The sequence below is a fragment of the Acinonyx jubatus genome, chromosome D2 (assembly GCF_027475565.1).
Source record: "Acinonyx jubatus isolate Ajub_Pintada_27869175 chromosome D2, VMU_Ajub_asm_v1.0, whole genome shotgun sequence".
Taxonomy (NCBI): domain Eukaryota; kingdom Metazoa; phylum Chordata; class Mammalia; order Carnivora; family Felidae; genus Acinonyx; species Acinonyx jubatus.
The window spans coordinates 31102031-31121921 of NC_069393.1; the positions used below are offsets into that span (position 1 = coordinate 31102031).

Here is a 19891-nt window from a genome sequence, read left to right on the forward strand (position 1 = left end):
TCATCCCCTGTAGACCCGGTACGTCCTCAGAGACAATACAGAATAGTGGTTCAGCAGAAGGTCCTGAAACCTCCCTATCTGGATTCAGATCCTTGCTTCTATCACTTCCTATGTAGCCTTGGTCAAATTCCTTGACTTCAGATTCTCAGGGCTCACCACTACATCAACCAGCCTCCCTGGTCGTTAGGTCGGAGCCACGGGATAAACTGGTTCTGGCCAGAGAAACGGGAACACAGTGATGTGTGTCACTCCAGACCAAAGCAGTTCAGAGCCATGCCTTTTCTTGCCCTGTGACAGTCACCTTTGTGTGGCCAGATTGTACAGCTCTAAGACGGAAGCGCCCTGGGCCCCCAAGCAAACTTTGGAGGGGGGCCGTCCACTAGCATTGCACCGTATACAAGGGAGAAGTCAACTTTTATTGCCACCGAGAATTCAGGGTGTGCTTATACGACCCCTAATCCTAGTTTAACTTCACCGATACAGCTTTCCCGCGCCTCAGTTTTCTCATCAGTGAAGTGGGGACAGTACCGCTCTCGTGGAGTTGTTGCATGGATTAAATGAGTTCGTGAATGCAACCCTCTTCAAATGTAAAATCTTACTTTTTACGACGTCTCCAGGAAGATAGGGAAAAGACACAGAATGGCCTTAGATTCTGAGGGCAGGAGGGATCCTGTCATCTCGAACTCACTCTTCACGGTGAAAATGAGGAAACAGGCTCAGGGGGAGAAATGCCTTGTTCAAAGTCACCCAGGCAGAGAGTGGCAGGGTCAGGGCTGAACCCCAGGCCTTCTGACCTCTGTCTAGGACTCTTTCGGCTCTCTGGGAGCTTATGATTTTATTGGAAACAGACAGACATAAGAAGAAAAGGTCACTAAGGATTCCATACTATGTACGGGTATGGGGAGTCATCCAGATTGGGAGGATTCTGAGGGTCAGAGGAAGAGCTGGGGGTCCAGGAGGTGGTCAGGGAAGGCTTCCGGGAGGTAGTGGGACTTGAAGGATGGCTTTCAGCAGAGGGCAGGGGAGGACGGTGAGCAATGGCAGGAGAGAGGGCCGTGTAACCTAGGTGAGGGGCTAGGAGGGGTCCGAAGAGCAGAGTGGCCCGTAGGACAGATGAGCCCAGGTGCCACCTGTTTGACCAACCCCCTAGTGAAGGACATGTAGGTTTCTCCCCCTTCCCATTATAAAGACCGCTGCCCTGAACATCTTTGTACTGACCTCTATGTGTCTGCCTATTCTGCTGGCTGAGACAGAGACTTTGTGGGGAAGCAAGTTTAGGGTGAGGCCTGAAAAGTATGCTGGGCCTCGTTTCTTAGGGTGAGGGGGCTGGGGCCTTTGAATGCTACACTGATGCTTCCACGTCATTCTAAGGGTCAGGACCTCCAATTTCAGCCGCTTACTTACCGCAGTGACAAACGCTGGCCAACCCATGTGCCAACTACACCATTATTCACTCTATTTCCATTTCAATCCCTCACTTTTCAACTTGTCTATTCATTCTTTAAAATCTAAAGAAAAGAAAATCTAAAAAAAAGACAGCGCTAGTGGCAATAAATGAAAGATAACAATAAAAATAAATACAACAGGGACATCTGGGTGGCTCAGTCTGTCAAGCATCGACTTCAGCTCAGGTCTTGATCTCACGGTTTGTGAGTTCGAGCCCCACATCGGGCTCTCTGTTGTCAGCGTGGAACCTGCTTTGGATCCTCTGTCCCCCTCTATTTCTGTTCCTCCCCTGCTCACGCTCTCTCTCTCAAAAATACATAAATATTTTTTAAAAAAATATATAAATGCAACAATAACAACACGATACCACAAAATACAGCCAGCCAGAGTTGCCGGCTGGAGGCTCAGACGAAGCCTGATCGCTTCTGGTTCAAGGAAGAGGGGTTATGGAGTGGTAAAGACATAACTGCACAGAGATGATGTTCTGTGCATGCTTGCATAGACTACAACAGACCTGAGGACAGAGCAACCCTCTCTCTCTATTCGAGGGGCCCCCATCCCTGGAGACCAGTATGTAACCACTATGAGAGTAAGATCTTCTCTGGGGTGGCTTGACTGCAGTGGTGTCCAGAGGTGGGGAGACCGGACCAGCTGATCACAGGCCGCCCGGATGTTAAGATTTCCTGGTGTGTGACGAATGGGGGGTGCTCGGAGCCCGGACAGAACAAGGCTTGCCTACTGCTTCCGGTCCAGGCTGCGGACACTCCCACGGGCACTGCCTTCTCTCTGCCCCATTGTCTCAGTCAGGGCTGGCTCTGCGGGCATGTGACCTGTGCAGGCACATAGCACCCCAGGCTCGGAAGGGCCTGATGCTCAGTTTCGTGCTCTGTTGTCAACATCATTCTATGGAACACTGCTGGCAGATTAAAGAGAGGAGCCAGACCCTCTGTGTTCCAGTGTGGAAAGAGCTCCGGGACATATTTTAACAGAAAAAGTCAAGTTATAGAACAATGGGTGAAGTATGACTCGATTTGTAAACAACAAATAATTCTCGAAATACACACACACACACACGCACACACGCATAACTTCATTATTCCATTTTCCCTCCTATTGGCTGGTGAGTTATACATCCATTTACCGTTCTTTTAGGGTTAGCCTAGAGATAGACCAGATATCCTTGATTTATTAATGTTTCCCATACGTTCCCATTTTTACCCACTTCCTGGACAACGCAAGGACCTTAGAACAATTCTAACTCTATTTACCCCCTTCCTGACTCATGTGCTATTGTGTCGTGTATTTTAATTCCCTCTATATATTTGAGACATTAGTTTTATTGTTTTATCCAACCAAGATTCATTTGTATTTGCCTGTATTTTCCTTTCTATTCCTCTTCTTTCCTTCCTGAATATCCAAGCTTCCATCTGGGACCACTTTTCTCGCGCCTGAAGCATACCCTTTATATTGAGTTTTATATTTGAGCCATTCATATGGTTCGAAATTCAAAAGTACAGAAGTGTGCCATGATAGATGTCTCTCTCGCATCCCTGCCCCCAGCTGAAAACTATACATTTCCATATGGACATAGAACATTACTTGGAAGGGGGTGCCTGAGTGGCTCAGTCAGTTGAGCATCCGACTTCAGCTCAGGTCATGATCTCACAGCTCGTGGGTTCGAGCCCCACGTCGGGCTCTGTGCTGACAGCTCAGAGCCTGGGGCCTGCTTCGGATGCTGTGTCTCCCTCTCCCTCTCTACCCTCCTCCGCTCACTCTCTGTCTCTCTCTGTCTCAAAAATAAATAAATATTTAAACAAAAAAATTTTTTTTAATAAAAAGAACATTACTTGGAAGGATACGCACCAAACGGAGAAAAGAGGTTTGTCTATGTGGTCTGAAATGTTTGAGATGATAACGTATTCCTGTCTCCTTTGTGCAAACAAAAGGAAAGTCAGGGCCCGGGCAAGGTAGCCAGGAGGCCTGTCTTTCTGACTGAAAACCTCCACTGTGCCCCACAGTGCACACAGCCTCTCTGTGTCACCCTCGTCCTCATTTGATCCCGGCCACAGCCCTGTGGGCCAGGAGGGGCAGGGTTCCCCATTCCCAGGACAGTGAACGGCCATGGCTGTGGGGTGCCATTTTATATTCATCAACTCACTCAATCCTCATGACTCTTGTCACCACTTTCCAGATGAGCAAACTGAGGCAAAGGGAAGTTAGATAACCTGCCTAAGAGGCGGAGCCAGGATTCAAAATGAATCTAAACACCTCGACTCTGGAGCTCAAGATACTACTAACCCCATTTTACAGAGGAGGAAACTGAGGCCCCAGGAGCTTGAGCCATATACTCAAACTCACAGTCAGTAATGGCAGAGCAAGAACTCCCATCCATGACTTCTGGGATCAAAATCCACTCCCCAGCCCCTGTGCCCAGATAAATGGCTTTCCTTCGCACATTAGAATCACACAGGGAACTTTCGGGGTGCCCGGGTGGCTCCGTCAGTTAAGTGTCTGACTTTGGCTCAGGTCATGATCTCAGGGCTCCAGCCAGCCGAATCGCAGGCTTTTCCCACCACCTTTCCCCACCCCTCTGGAAGCCAAGCCCTGCCCTGCCCATTTTGTGCGGGGGCTGCAGAAGGCACGTGCTTGGAGAACCGGGGGTGTGCTTTTGTGGGGTGAGTCTAGCCTTGGTTATGGTGTTGACGTCTCTCACAGCCAGCACATGCTGGGCTGTGCAGGGAGAAATTGCCCATTGGGAGGTGGTGGCCGACAAGCCTCCTCTTGTCCCCAAAGTCAGAGGGCCCAGATGGGGGGCAGGAGAGGCAGGGGTGGGGGCCCTGCTGGAGCTGGGGGTCCTGTATCCACTTGCCAGAGCCCAGGGCAGTCGGTACCAGTCCCTGCCACCAAGTGCCATTCCGTACCAATGCATAATTCATGCCCCCGTGTGCCAATCTGTGCCAGCTTTAATTAGCTTCTAACTTTTTGTCATTCATTTTGCTATGAATACCTTATAAATAAATGATGGGAGAGGGAGCAGGGAGCAGGCCAAGAACGTGAGGGAAAGAGCCATGGTCCGTAGGCCACGCTGGGGAGGGGTAAGCTTCCAAGGTGGGGCCAGGGAAGCCATGCCCCCCGGGGGTTCCCTGGGGCCCTCGACTTTGCAGACGGGTGGCCCCAGCCCGCCTTGTCCGCCTTCCAGCCTCTTCTCTTTCACAAGCCGAGTCGAGCCACCACAGCTGTGCCAGGCTCCAAGGGCCCACAAACCAAACTCAGGAGCACACACGTCTGGTTTATGGTGGCAGGCGCTACCCCGGGAGAGGACCAGCGGGCTGGGGACGCAGACAGGAAGCAACAAACGGCTTTGCGCCAGCTCAGGGATGGGAATAGATGGAGAGAAGGAAAGGGTACTTCGTTGTGAGGCGGGACAGGGAAGCTGTTATGGAGGACACCCAGAGGAGAGGTGTTTATGTGCTTTAAAAATAATAATCGACCCTCGTGGGGAGGAGGGACTTGCATGCAAGTGTTGTTTTTGTTTTCACAGCTTATGAAGTGTTTCGATGTGTGTGTTTTCCCCTTCTACCTGAACGGCAACCCAGGGAGGCGTTCAGGGAGCCTGGGGGCTATCTTGCCCATGTACAGCCGAGGAAACTGAGGCCCAGACCGGTCGGCCAAGACCCAAGTCCACTGCATTTCTGTCTCATGAGCTCTGCATTACCTCGCACTGGCCTACCTCCATTTCCAGAGAGGAAGCAGGGGAGCAGAGCTCCCCACTGGGGGCTGGGGGCAGATGTGGAATCTGGTCCAAACCCAGGTGAGGTTTAAAACAGCACGTTTGGATTCATTCCTCTTCCTTCCTTTCTTCCCTCTCTCCCTTCCTCCTCCCTTTCCTTTCTTATTTGTGGAGAGTGCCAGTGAACGAGCTGATTATTTGGTGCTCAGGAATACAAAGACAGTGAAGGCGAGGTGCCTCTTCCTCCAAGGTGTCAGCCCGGGACCAGCCGGGAGAGTGCATTCTCTTCCTATTCATCCTTCACCCTGTGCATCGGCATCGCTTGCTGAGTGACCCTCAGACCCGGCACGGCACACCAGGCCTTTTCTGTCTAGCTCTGGTCCATCCCCTGAGACCCCTCTCTCATCCCTGCCCAGCATGCCTTGGTCCAGCCCCACCACCATATCTCCTGGAGCCTCTTTGCTGTTTGATGCCCCCGGGGCTTTTCATACACTCACTCCTCCCCCTTTGACCCATCAGATGCCCTAGTGGCCTCATCTTGCCAGGGGCGGGTATCTTTCAAGGCTCTCCTTAAGCGGCCCCTCCTGCTGGGAGTCTTTCAGTCTCCTTGGTTGGGGTGGGGCAGATCTTCCTCCCGAGGGCCCTCTGTCCCTGTTGAACTTGGTCCTGGTTTCCAGAATGACACTATCCTATGCTTCCTATTTGTTTCTGTGTCTGTCTCTCCAACTGGACTAAGGACCAGAATGCCATCATGGGCTTCTCTGTGTCCTCAGCACCCAGTTCAAAGCCTGGCACACTGTGGCCTCTCCGGGAATGCCTGCTAAATGAAAGAACAAGACACAGTCCCTGCCTTTGAGGATCCTAAAATTGAGTGTCTCTCTGAGCTAAAGATGAACTGGAACCTACTACAGAGATGTGGCTATTTCTGGAAATTCCTGGACAAGGTATTCTGGTATGGAAGGAGCCAGGATATCTTCCTCCCTCCCTTCCTTCCTTTTTTAATTCTGGGAAAGGGGAGGTCCAGGTACTCACCGGTGCTGACCCCATGTTGGGCTGGGATCCCCCACGATTACTGGGAGAATCATCATATGGTCCATACCAGGCAGAGTTCTTATGGTTGCCGGTCACAGCAATGAACTCTGGCTAATTGATGTAGAATATGAATGTCGTAGATAGATGAGGTGGCGGGGAGGGCGGATTACACAACCCGAAGGCTGGAGGATCGGCCCAGGAAACAGGAACCAAACAAGGCTGGTGGCCAAGAATGCAGCTGAGAATACAGCCCAGGGCAGGCCTCAGGAGCTGTCCCTAGGCGTTTGGTGCTTTCCGTAACCTCTCAACTGCTCTAAAGGATTTCTAAACTTCAGGACTCCCCTCCAGGGGCAATGTCGAGAGCGGTGATTCCGATTGGCTAGCCTAGGCCACGTGCTGCACCCAGGAGGCGGGACCTGGGGGAACCTACCCCTCACTTGCTGCAATCGAAGGGGGGGGGGGGGCTTGGCCCATCCCTCATGTCCCACGGCGGGGCGTCCCCCCAACCCTCAACCAGAAGGAGAGGGGGTTCGCGCTGCTGGGGCCCTGGGCAGTGAACATCTGTGTGGTTCTTTACTGCTGTCGACGTGCTTTCACTCCACCCCTGGAGGAAGGCCGGCCAGGCTGCACGATCTCCGGCTAAGGGAGCGGAAACCCAAGCTCGGAGAGGTTAAGCGATTTGTCCGAAACCACACAAGGTGGTGAGAGGTGGCTCTTTATCACACTGTCCATCTCCCTCCATGCTGCAGGTGCTTGGGGAGGGGCAGATGTTTTCGAAGGAAAGGGAGGTGGGGAGAACCCCAAGAGCTGTGTGGGTGGGCAGCCCTGAAATGCTTTGATGGAGGGCAACCCTAGCCCGGGAGAAATGCTAGATTTCCAGGGATTCATCCAGCTCGACCAGAGGAAAGATGGAGTTCTTTCCCCACCTCCGAGTCTCCCGCAAACGCCTCCATGCTTCCTTTGGCTGCTTCTTGTGCAGAACATCAGGCCTGCTACTCACCTCCAGGATCACCTTTGCTCCTGCTGTTTCTCCACCTGGACTGTCCTTCTGCTTTTGCTGCCCGTGGAACTCCTGATCTTTGCAGCAAAATCAGCCCTCAGGTCCCCTGGTCCCGGCAGCCTTTCTGGACCAAACTTTCTTGGAAACCTGTCCCTTCACTCTCCTTGGGGCTCCCTCTCTGCTTTGCCCCCCTCCCTTGCTAGATTTTAATTGATTTCTAGGTCTGCCTCTCTCTCTGTCTTACACCGGGAGTGCCTCGAAGACCGGGGGCTGGATTTTATTCGCATCTGTGTCCCCAGTGCGTGGTGCTGGCCGGTTCCTCTCACGTCCGTGCCCCTCTCTCCTCTGCTATGCTCTGGATCCCAGCGGAGCTGCTGCTACAGGCTGGACTTCTCAAGCTCCCGGGTCTGCTGGCTTCTGGCTGGGGTCGACCAAAGGGAGGCCCGAGTGGGAGGCCAGGGGGCTGGGGGAAGGGAGACGCCAAGGTATGCTTCCTTCACACTGGGCTGCAAGCAGCGCTTGGCCGTGGAAACATCCTCAGTCCCCACCAGACAGGCCCGCGGTTCCATCTTGCACTGCATGATCCTGAGCCTGGTAACACTGCTTCCTCCTTTTGTCCCTCCAGCCCAGGGAGAGTACGGCAAGTTCTTGCCGTCACCCACCTCTGGGTTACCTTGCCATTAATTCCCCGTTTGAATTCTCAGCTCTTTCGTCGCCGTGCGGCCAAATTCGCTTGGAATTGCGTTACACACTCAGAGTGGCTCTGTGGGCTGGATGCGCCCTGGTAGACACCCCAGTTTCCTAGCAGAAAGGTCCTACGAGAAGAAGTATGGTGCCCGCGGCAGACGAGGTGATGGTCTCCCTGAGCTGAGTGCTGTTTCGGTCACATGGAAAATGCCTGAAGATGGCTTGGGGAGTCAGTTTAAGACAGATGGGGGCAAACCAGAAACAAAGAAGGTTTTAGGGTTGAAGAAATTCTGAAGAACACCTCTCCTGGCACTTTTATTTTATGAATGAGAAACATGAGGTGAAGAGGGGCCCGGTGTCCATCGAGCTAACGAGGAGTCTCGCATTCAGAACACAGAACGCCCCGCTTCTGGCTCTGTCACCTTGTCTAAAATGTGACTACCTGTGACCTACCGTACCTCCAGCTCTGCCCTTTCCCCTCAGGCCTCGGACTCGCGTGTCCAATGGGCTGCTTGACGTCATAGCACACGCTTCTCACTCAGCAGGTGTTTGTCCCCCCGTGGTGGCCCTCCTCCCGCAGTCTCCAACTCGGGGACAACCCTGTGCATCTGCCTCCACAAGCTAGAAGCCCGGGGTCTCCTGACACCTGATCTATATCATCCCTCGATGGCTACCTCTCCCAGTCCTGGGGCCTTTTTGCCTCCTGAATGCCACCTCTCTCTCCACTTCCGTCACTACCACCAGGTCCCAGCCTCTTTCACCTGGACAGCCGCCACAGGCAACAGAAATGTGAGCTCTGGGAGGGCAGGGATTTGTGTGCAAGCACGCGTGTTTTGTTCACTCACGTATTCTAAGTGTCTAGATTCACGGGGGTCAGCCACCGTTCTCTGTAAAGGGCCAAAGAGTGGATATTTTATGCTTCAAGGGCGGCATGGGCTCGGCTGCAACCCTTTAATTCTGCGGCTGTAGTGTAAAGGGAGCCATAATGAGCATGTTTGTGTTTCACGGAAGCTTTAGTTACAAAAATGGGTAGCAAGGTAGATTTGACCTGAAGGTGGAAGTTTGCTTACCTCCGATCTAGAAAAGTTCCTGGCACACAGTAGATGATAGGTACATTTTTTTTTTAAAGGTCATTTATTGATTTGGAGACAGTGAGAAAGCATAAGTGGGGGAGGGGCAGAGAGAGAGGGAGAGAGACAGAGAATCCCAAGCAGGCTCCGCACTGTCCGTGCGGGGCTCCAACCCACCGTCAGATCATGACCTGAGCTGAAGTCAGACGCTTAACCGACTGAGCCACCCGGGAGCCCCAGTAAATATTTTTAAATTGAATTGGTCCCTTATCATCCGTTGCCTCCCAATGAATTCCCCATTTTTCCAATCATAAATCGGATCATGACGCTCCCATCCCGCAACTTCCACCCCACCACCTGCCTCAAAGCCTCCACTCTTTGGATAAAGATCAAATCCTGAACAGTCTGGCTGCTGCTCCCATTCTGGCTCCATACTCACGGTCCTCCTGGCCATCTCCGCACCCTCTCTGGCCTTCCTTCCTTCCTTCACTCCCTTCCATGTGCCAGCTCCTTCCGCCCACAGGGCCATTGTGCCGGAGGTTTCTCCTGCCTAACGCTTTCTCTCTCTCTCCGTTGCTCATCCTTCAGATCTCAGCTCAGTGTTACCTCCTCCAAGAAGCCCTCCCTGATCCCCTAGGCCAGGTGCCATGAAAGCACTCCTCTTTCTAGCACTGATTCTGGCTGTAATTCTAGCTGGTTATGCGTTTCATGGGTTGAAGGCTGGTTCCCCCATGAGAGGACCTCCTCCACCAGGCACAAGGACCAACTGCTTTGTTCCCCATCATAGTCCCAGAACCTATTTCAGTCAACCAGCGCAGAGTAGCAACTGTGAATGAGCGAGTAAATGGTGAAGAACGGAAGGTCTGGGGTCAGATTCTCGGTTCAACACCTGACTCGACCTCGTGGGTCAGTCACCCACCTCCCTAAGCCCGTTTTCTTACTGTAAAACCAGGCTAATGACAGGACCTACCAGAAAGGCTGTGTTGAGGACAGGAGTGGAGTCTCAGCCCAGAGCCTCGCTCCAGGCAGCTATTGTCAATATGCCCACTGCAACACTGACAGGTCCAGAAACCCTGTCACGTGGTAAACATGTAAAAGAATTCAGAATGTTTAGCCTGGCGAAGTGAAGATCAAGGTCAAGGAATGACCCTCCTCAGCTACAATTCGTGAATCAAATACGACTCCTCCCCAATCCAGCTGTCTGGAAAAGTCATGAAGTCTCCATCCCTATAGGTGGGCAAGAAAAGGCCGGGGGACCCTTCCTGCAGGATGGTCTACTGCACAAGTGAGGGTGTTCTGGTGACCTCAAGGCCCTCTTCCCATCCGGGGTCCTTCATTTGTAAGCACCGGGGGGCATTCTGAGCTCGAGTGAGGGAGACGGCGCAGGTGGGAGCGCCATGAGTGGTGTGAGCAAAGGCAGCTGGTTGAGCCAAGCGGCCTCGAGGACTAGAGGGACCGAGCCCCGCTCGGCGCTCAGCGATTCTGGGAGCAGAGAGGGGGCGCTTAAAGCCAACAGATGGCGCCGGCTCACCCAGGCCGTGGGCCGGCTCGCTGGCTCCGGCTTCCCGGGAGCGTTTCCCGGTTCGGCCGGAGGCGCGGAGCCGGCTGGAGGCCCGCCGGGCCCCCACCCCTCTGCGCGCCCCTCTCTGGGAGGGCGGACGGCCCTGCGGGGCAAGGCTCCCGCACACACCTGGGGCCGCTTCCGCGGGCGTCCTCCCTGCCCCTTGGGGGGGATTCGTCGAGTTGCCACAGCAGCCGGTGCCATGACATCGGCAGAGGGCAGCTTCGCCAGCACTGAAATATTCATGCCCTGAGCGCCTGGCCGGGCTCCGCGCGGCTCCCGGGGGTCGCAGCGGGACCCGGCAGGGGCCACCGCGATCCCGGCGCGCAGCGTGGAGGGGGTGGGCGGCGAGGCGCGGCCCGGCCGGCGGGGGCCGGGGAGGAGGGAGCGCGGGAGGGAGCGTCAGGAGGCGGGGTCTGGGTGGCGGGGGCCGAGCAGGGCGGAGGAAGCGAGGGAAAGTTGATCGCGGACTTGAGCGGCGGCGACGGCTCGGGAGAGAGGGGCGCGGGCTGCGCGGCGCGATGCTCGGCGACAAGACGCGTCCGACGGCGGCCGGGCGCTGAGCCGGGCGGGGCGGGGCGGCCCGGCCCCGGGCATGGAGCGCGGGGGTGCAAAGCCTCGGGACGTTTGGGGTGCGCCTCGTCCGAGCCCGCGGCGCGCCTGAAGTTGCAGGCGGCCAGCGGCGGGCCCAAGGGGACGCTGGAGCGGCCGGCGTGCCGAGGGTGAGCCTTCGTGCCGGCGGCGAGACGCGGCGGTGGCCAGCAGCGGAGCAGGCGGCCCGTGGGGCCGACCCGGCGGAGAGCAGAGCCCGAGGCGCGACGCGGCGCTCCTCCGCACACGGTACCGAGAGCCGCGCACCGCCCCTTCCCTCCCCGCTTCCCTCGCTTTCTCCGCGCCGTTCGCCCGCCACGCGGCGGGAAAGTTGCAGCCGTGCGGTCGCGACCGCCGCCGCCGAACCACTTGTTCCGGGCGCGGCCCTCGCCCGCGGCGAGCGCCCGGGGCCTCCTTCCGTCCCCCGCCCCTGGCCGGGGTGCTGCGCCCGGTTCCCAGCTCGCGGCCGGACGCGCGGCAACTTTGATTCCCGGGAACTCGAATTCCCGCCGGGTTGGCCTAGGGGGGACAGGCACTGCACTCCTCACCCGGTTTCTGGACATTAGGTCGCTTTGCTCTCCGCGCCCTGGATTGGGTCGGGTCTGGGTCTAGGTCTGGGGTGGGGAGAATTTCGGCGGTAAAGAGAGCGTCGGGATCCCACTCCCGTCCCCTTCGCGCTCTGGGTCCCCAATTGGACAGTGGAATGGGGTGGGGCGCACCGCCACCGCGGGATGGGCAGTGGCGCTGGAGGGACCTCCAGTCACGTAGCTCTGCCCTACCCTCATCACCTCTCAGTAACCGCGAGAGACCCCAGAGGACCCCCGCAACCTTCCCAAACCGATCCGGCTTTGGGGAAATGCACCCCTCGCGGAGCAGGGAGCCTAGTGCGGCTTGCACTTCGCTTCCCCAGTCAGTCCGCGGGCAGGTCCACCACCGACGGTGCTGGCTGTCCCTGGAGGCCTGCGCTCGGGATTGCTGCCCCTTATCTCCCCTGCAGGTCAGCCCGGGACGCGTGGACAGCACGCGCGTTCCAAGGTGGTGGCGGCATCAGCCGGCGAGCTCTCAGTACCTTGCTCTCCGTGAGCCGGTACCTAGAGTCGCTGCCTCTGTGCTCGGAGCGGAGATCCGGTGCCATCGCCGCCGGCCACCGCCCCACTGCGACCCCACCCCCCCAGCCCTGGTGTTGTCAGTGGCCACTGGGGGGAAAATTAGCCTTTCCTGAGTAGTAACACGCCTCTTCCCTCCTGCCTCTTGTCTGTACTTTGCCCTCTTAGACCAGAGGCTTTGACCCTTACGGTTCAGGCAATTAGCAAGAGCCCCCACCCCAATTTGAATTTTGAAATAAGCTGGAGAGGCACGTGAGGATTGTGTGTCCGTCCCCGCGGGCGTATTGGGTGGAGTCAGTCCCTCGCCTGGGTGGGGGTGGGCTCCAAGAGCCATGGTTGGAGCCAGGTGCCAGGTGCTGATGAGTCAGCCCATGGTGGGGAGAGCTGGCTGGAGTTAACATTTGGGTCACGGTGCAGGGGTAGGCGCACTGCGGGCAGCACCCACGGGGTGGGGGACTAGAGGTCATTCTGCGGGAGGAAGGGCCAGGAGGGGAGGGGGCTCAGCTGCGAATAGGAATGCTTGGGGAGGGTTCCCCTCTGGCGGGAGAGCGTCAGAAAGCAGAGGACCTGGATGACAGGGAGCGGGGGTACCCCATGGGCTGGAGAGATAGCGCAAGGAAGTAATGGGTGTGAGCTAGGTGGTGGGAGACAGTGAGCGAGTGGGAGGCTTGGGGCTGGCATCCTGGCCCTTATTTGGGCTGGGTCCCCATACACATGTCTGTCTTGGCCTTCCTGATCCTCAAACAGCTGGGGTCCTCACATCTGCCTGCTGAGGGGCTTGGTTTGAGGGTTCTGTTGGCAGATGGTCATGTTTACCTCCCAGATAGCTTCCTCTTCCAACAAGCCACCTTACCTGCAGTCTCACCATTTAGGGTTCATTTCTTTGAGCTTAATATTTTAAAGGCGTCTTTCTGAAGTCCTTACTTTACATGCGCATACTTCTGGGAGGTGAAGGCATGGCGGAGCCTTGCGGTCCCGAGGGTGGCCTGTGGACACACAGCATCAGTATCCCCTGGGGGCTTGGTAGAAAGGCAGACGCTTTTTTCCCATCCCAGAACTCTTGAATCAGGATGTGTATTTGATAAGATCCCTGAGTGATTTGCTCAATAAAGTTTGAGAAGCCCTGGTCCACCGTATCTTCTAGGGACAAGAGCATTTCACAACCTTTTGGTGCAGAAGGAGTGTCCCACACAGGACAGTGGATCAGAACGTGGGTTTGAGAACGAGACTGGAACTTCCTTTCCTGGATCATGCTAGGGTCGGGTAACAGTTTTCCCCTGGCGCCTCGGGGCCATCCCCTGCTAATGCCAGAAAGTGTCTGTGTTTTGGGGACCTATAAACAGAGTCACGCAGCGGCCCAGCTTTCCGTGCAGTCAAAACGTTAGTGTGTGTGCTGCCTTTGGGCTGGTAGAGAGTGGGCACGGGGCAGGGTTTCTGGAATCCGATATACTGCTCTGCCCCTAGGAGGCCTGGGGCTGGATAGAGGCTGTCCCTCAAAGGGAAGGAATTGACCAACTGTCCTCCACTTCATCTGTCCCTCCCACACGCTGGAGGGCCTCACTGATCACACCTCTCAGCGGCCACAGGACTTACGCAGAGGGAGCTGCATACGTGTTAATCTGGGATAGCCCACGGAGGGCAGGGTACTGACCAGGCTCCACTCTCACCCCCCCAGCCCAGGCTGGACATTCCACTTTTGCCGCCCTGGGGCCCGGGGAACCCCTGAGCCCCAAGACACAAGGATGATGCCAGCCAGGATGGTGGCAAGTTACCCCCTGGTCTTCTGAAGGAATAATGGCGATCCGGAAGCCATCAAGGCTGGCCTGAGCATAGAAGATTTGGCAGATTTGGCTCAGCGGCCAGGTGAGGCCAGTGGTGTCACAGGTGAAAGGTCATGGCATATGCCCCAGCCCTGTCAAAAGAGGACTGCCCTTCCCCTAAGCTGGCTTCCTTGCCAGGAAGATGGCAAGCCTTCCGGGGTGCAGAGTGACCAGAAAGCCACGTGGGAGGACACAGGTCAGCCCGGGCGTGGGCCTGACCACGGTGACGCTGACGTGAGCCATTCCTTCGTCAATAAGAGTTCAAACCCAACTCGATGAGGAAAATACTTTTTTTTTTTTTACGCACCCTCAGGTTTTTAAAATTGTAATGTTTTAGAATGTAAAGCTGTTTTTAAAAATTGCCTTAATTGCCTTTGAACTCGTTGATTTCGAGCAGTTACAGTGGTTTGGTTTTTTGTTTTTTTTTTTTAGTTCATTTTTTATTTTGAGCCCCGATTAGAGTGTTTCTTGGTGCTGGGGCCGTCTTCTTTGTGCGGGTAATAGGTGAGCAAGGTCATTCACGAGGTAGGCTCTTATGCATGGGGGTAGTTAGCCTCCAGGAAGAAAGGAGTGGGGATCAGAGGGGGTTTTTCTGTGCTCCAGCCTCGTGCGCTTACATGCAAATTTCTGACGCTGTTTGGGGATCGCCAACCCTGGGAAGCCTTCACTGACTCCTCTCCAGCCCGTGCTCCCTCCCTCACCTCCTTCCCTGGCGCATTTTACTACTCTGCAGGGGTCTGACCCCTCCCCTGGGCAGTGAGGCCCCCCCGAAGCATGGGCTGTATCTTACTCCTCCTTGTATCCTCAGGGCCTGCCACGCTGGTCGACTTATGCTTGTTGACAGAATGGCCTATTGTTGCCAGGCGATCGATCCCCTACTTCTAGCCCCGCTGTTAACTGGCCCTTAACACGCAGGGCATTTGGTGTGGCCATAGCCAGTTTTCACTGTTCACGTTGGTTACTCTCAACACCGGGCAGCTTTGCCCGTCCTGCTGTGTTCTGGGCTGCAGGCATATGCCCTTGGAGCGGAGGTCTCAAACTCACGTGCCTGCGAGGGCCGGGAGGCACACAGATACACGGTGCCACATGTGAGATGACAGGGAGTAGCGGGCACCGTGAGAACAGAAGGGCCCGGGCCCCGTACGAAAGGGGCCGTGGAAGGCAAAACCCACCTCTGCGACAGAAGACGGAATCATGGTTGCCCGGGGATGTAATGACGAGGGCACGAGGTGTGCTTCTGGAGTGCTGGAAATTTCCGTACCTTGATCTGCATATCTACATCGGTGGTGACTAATCATTTGTGCAGAAGAGTCAACTGAGAAAACTGGAGCATTTATGGGCCATATCTATTTTGGCTCAATATGAAAATAGCTCTGTCGAATCCCCTTGGGCAGAAAATGCGTATCCTCACCAACTTTATTGACCAGAAGGGTGTCCGTGAGAAACTTGGCATATTTAAGAAGGAGCCACACAGAGACAGCTTTCTCGTCTTCCACTGTGAAATTTAATCTGGATCTGTCATGGGGAAGGGGGCAGGCCTCTGCCGTTCCTTGCCGGTCTCTATATTTGGGTCTCGGCCTTCGTGCTCTTAAGGCACTCTCTCGCGTCGGCAGTGAACGTCCTCGTGGCTCAGTGTTTTGCCAAGGGGCATGGGAAGAGCAGACGTCGTCCTCGGCCTCAGGGGCCTCAAGCTGTGTCACGAAGGGGGATTGCAAACCTGTTCCCTTTGTAATTTTTGGAAGGCAGCTTGGAAGCAGGCAGAGAACACTGGGATTGAACACCAGTGTGTCTGCCCTTGAGCTCCGAAGCCTTGGTCCGGCATGCCGCCTTGCCCAGGCCTTAGTTTTCTCATCTGTTACATGGGAATCATTCTCAATTGCCTTGTAGGCTTGCTGTCAGCGTGAATAAGGGGAAAATGATAGAGCGAGCCTTTTGTGCGGTGCCTGGCTCACAGGACACATACAAAATGTAGTAGCTTTTGTTCCTATCCCTTTTGATTTAGTCATGTGTGAGGCACGTTGTAGTCTAGCAATTTCGAGAGGTTGACAGTCTGTAAGCTCATAAATTGAATTCTGCCTGAAGGCGTGTGTGTGTGTGTGTGTGTGTGTGTACGTGTGTGCACGTGCGTGGCTGTGAGTTTTCATTTTAAATTAGCTACTAACAACATTAAAACGACAGCAGTTTTGCATGAAAGTCTAGGTTTCTGGCATCTGTGACTGGAGCTGGCGCTGGAGGGTCTGTGTTCCCAGTTGGCAGTTGTCGGTCGCTGCCGAATTGCGGCCTTTTATTTACTTATGTTTTTAGTTTAAAAATTCTTTGAAGCAGAGCGGAAATAGAAGTGGCGAACCTGTGCGCGTGTGCCTGCCTGTGTCGCCGCCACGCGGACGGGACGCGTTCCCAGGGCCTCGGCCGGCTCCCGCATGCCCCCTCCCAGGCAGTGTCACCCACTCCAGAAGTAGCCACTTCCGACTTCGCTCTGACTTCTGTCTCACATCCGAGTTTTGCCTGAGAGCCTCCCTTTAGATTTCGGTGAGTTCACAGCCTTCATTCTCCACGAAGCCCCACCCTCCCTGCCATCTCACATTTGATCCCTCTCTACTCATTTGCCCTTTAGCCGTTTGAGGTTGTGACCTCCATTCCAAGGGCTGGAAGGGTCCTTAGAAATAGCTAGACTCCCCCTGTTACAGGTGGGGAAACTGAGGCCCCGAGCTGGGGAATGGGCTTGTTCTAGGCCCTCTCCCTGGGTGAGGTATCTGGGCGGTGGCCGGTCAGGGGCTGAGCCCTGCTTCTCTTGCCCCAACATGAGGTGTGGAGCAGGCCAGGCAGGCAGGCCTTCGTCTCTTGGACCCCAGCAGCCCCGCGCCTGGCTGTGCGGTCACAGGCACCCAGAACCTCCCGCAGGCTGATCAGCCTACGAGGGAGGGAGTCTCTTGTGGCCCGTGCCTTCTTGGAAATGCATCTTCCCCCCAGGCAGGCTGATAGCGGCACTGTTTTTCTCTTTAAAGGCCATGCTCCATTTGGAGAGGACCTGAGATGCCATTTGTGACAAGGGCCCTGCGTGCCACCTTGATTGTCTCTGTTTCTGACAGAAGGCTGTAATTTGGGAGCCAGTGAAAGTGAAGGAGGGAGGGAAGGAGAGGAGAGAGCGAGAGAGGGGGAGGAAACAGAGAGAGGGGAAAAAAGAAACCCAGGGTGGCTGGGACCATGTCTGGGTATCCATTTGTATCACTGGTCCTGTCCGCAAGGGATACTGGCTTTTCCTGGCTTCTAATTAGGGAACCAGCGGTGATGGAACTCGAAGCCTTACTGACCCTTCTACGGAGGCCCGTGGCTTCCTGTTAGAGGGCGATCTTCGGGTGGAATGCCACTGGGAAACCAGCACGTCCTGGGCAGTGGGGCAGAAAGTCCTTCCAAACTCATCCTCCTTTATATTTTAGGGTCTCATGTGCACTGTGGGGGAGGCCTCTCGTTCAGCCATTCGGTCAGCGGGTACTGAGCATCACAGTGTTCTAGGCTAGCTCTATCCTCTATCTATCAGGGATTCGTGCCGAGAATCTGCAGCATGGCTGGCCCATAGAAATATAATGCGAGGGGCCCCTGGCTGGTTCAGTTGATTGAGCATCCGGCTCTTGATTTTGGCTTAGGTCATGATCCCAGGGTCGTGGGATTGAACCCTACCTTGGACTCTGTGCTGAGAGTGGGGCCTGCTTAAGATTCTTCCCGTCCCTCTGCTCCTCTCCCCTGCTCTCTCTCTCTCTCTCTCCCTCTCTCAAATTAAAAAAAAAAAAAAAGAAATATAATGCGAGCCACAAATGCAAACCACAGGTGTGGTTTTAAATTTTCTAGTAGCCACTTAAAGAGTTACAAGAAATAGGTGAAATTACTTTTGATAATCTATTTTGTTTAACCCAGGACATCTAAAATATTATCATTTCATGGGGCGCCTGGGTGGCTCAGTCGTCGGTTAAGCGGCCGACTTTGGCTCAGGTCATGATCTCGCGCGGTCCGTGGGTTCGAGCCCCGCGTCGGGCTCTGTTCTGACAGCTCAGAGCCTGGAGCCTGTTTCGGATTCTGTGTCTCCCTCTCTCTGACCCTCCCCCGTTCATGCTATGTCTCTCTCTGTCTCAAAAATAAATAAACATTAAAAAAAATTTTTTTTAATATTATCATTTCAACATATTATCAATATAACAAGTTATTATTTGTTGTATATTTTACTTTTTTTTTTTTTTTTGTACCAAGCCTTTGGAATCTGGTGTGTGTGTTGCATTTAGAGCACATCTCAATTTCGACTGGGTACATTCCAAATGTTCAGTGGCTCCCTGTGGCTGGTGGCTACTGTGCTGAACTAGGAGAGGAAGTCGGGTAATAAAGACACACCCAAGCCTTTTACAGATGGCCCCAGGTGCTACGAAGAAGACAGGTGACAACAGACACGTAAAGGCAGAAAATAGGGTGGTTGGGCTCCGGAGGCCTCTTGGTGGATGGGAAGACGTGGGCCATCTGTGTGGACCTGAGCCCTGGCAGGGCTGGGGAGGGGGTGGTAGGAAGGAGGGGCCCAGGTGTCCACTGCAGCCCCCACCATCCCCCACAGCACGCAGGACACCAGGCTTACTGAGCATATGACACCATGTCCCTGTCCATAGGAGATCCGAGTGGAGTGGGCCTGGCATGGAGACTAATACTTTAGAAAAGCACTTTATCTCTGGTGTCTGTGTGTGTGTGTGTGTGTGTGTGTGTGTGTGTGTGTATTTCCCCCATCTTCTCTGCACACTTCCCATGAGAAAGGTAAGGATTAAGTTCATCTGCCCCTTGCTATTTTATGCTGGGGAGTTTTCAACCCAGCGAGGATGGCAGCCTGGAAAGCTGGGAAGTCGCTTGCATTGTGGAGCATTCGGGGTCACGTCCTCTGGGGAGAACGGCTGGCCTGTCTGCAGTGGGGAGGGGGCGGCGGGGCTCAGGTGCCCAGGGATGGGGGTGATCCAGAGACCTGGAAGCTTGTCTCCTTTCCCGGACCGGGAGGTGGGAGAGGAGCCAGGAGGGGATCCTGGGGCCCTTGAAGAAGAGCCCGTGGGCAGATTGCTCTGGGGCTGGGGAAATGCAAACCTTACTTGCTGTCTGGACTTTACCCGTGACTGACCGGGGCCAGGGCGGACATTCAGGTGCCTACGGCTTCCAGATGGCGGACGTTAAAGGACAGACTGGCTGCTGCGTAGGCCCTGCGGCGAACCACACATGCCCACCCCGTCTAAAGGGGGTGCCAACGCTCGCATTCTCTCCCGTGCTTGTCAAGCTGGAAGGCAGGCCAAGCGTGGCCACGCGCTGACTCCAAAATTATCTAGAAGTGCAGATTTTAAGAAATGCAAAATTTTGGTATTTTGAATGTTAGCAACTAATTCAAGTATTTAAAAACACCATGAGGCCATTCATTCATTTATCAAATACTTACTGAGCCCTTACTGTGTGCCAGGCACCGTTCTAGGCCCCTGGGACCAATCGGTGGCCCCTGCCCTCGTGGGATGTATCTTATAGGGAAAACCCTTCAGCAAGCTGCATGTGGCCCATGGATGACCAGTTTACTGTGACCTCTGTCATAGACTTCTAGAGCATCAGGACTGGTAATAATAACAGAAAACACTTCCTAAGTGTTAACTGTATGCCAGGCCCTGGTCTTAGCACTTCCTCAGTCCCAACAATAGCCCGGTGAGATAGGGATTGCTGTTACTCGTACCTTACAGGTGGCAGACCTGAGGCACAGAGAGGTTAAGCAGTTCACCCAAAGTCACATAGTTAGCAGGTGATGCAGTAGAATCTGAGCAAGGCGGTCAGACTCCTTAATCTTCAGTCT

The 19891-nt window shown here is 54.8% G+C and overlaps 1 protein-coding gene across 5 annotated transcripts in view; it reads left to right on the top strand.

Moving 5' to 3' along the window:
• The first annotated feature begins 10987 nt into the window (after positions 1 to 10987).
• CDH23 (cadherin related 23) overlaps positions 10988 to 19891 on the top strand; it is a 415090-nt gene continuing 406186 nt past the window's right edge. For 3 of the 5 annotated variants that reach the window (XM_053207269.1, XM_053207273.1, XM_053207270.1), the window contains exon 1: positions 10991 to 11366. The gene's annotated coding sequence lies outside the window, so the exon portion shown is untranslated. Of the gene's footprint in view, positions 11367 to 19891 lie in introns of all 5 variants that reach the window. The other 2 variants (XM_053207271.1, XM_053207272.1) reach the window with 1 other exon arrangement.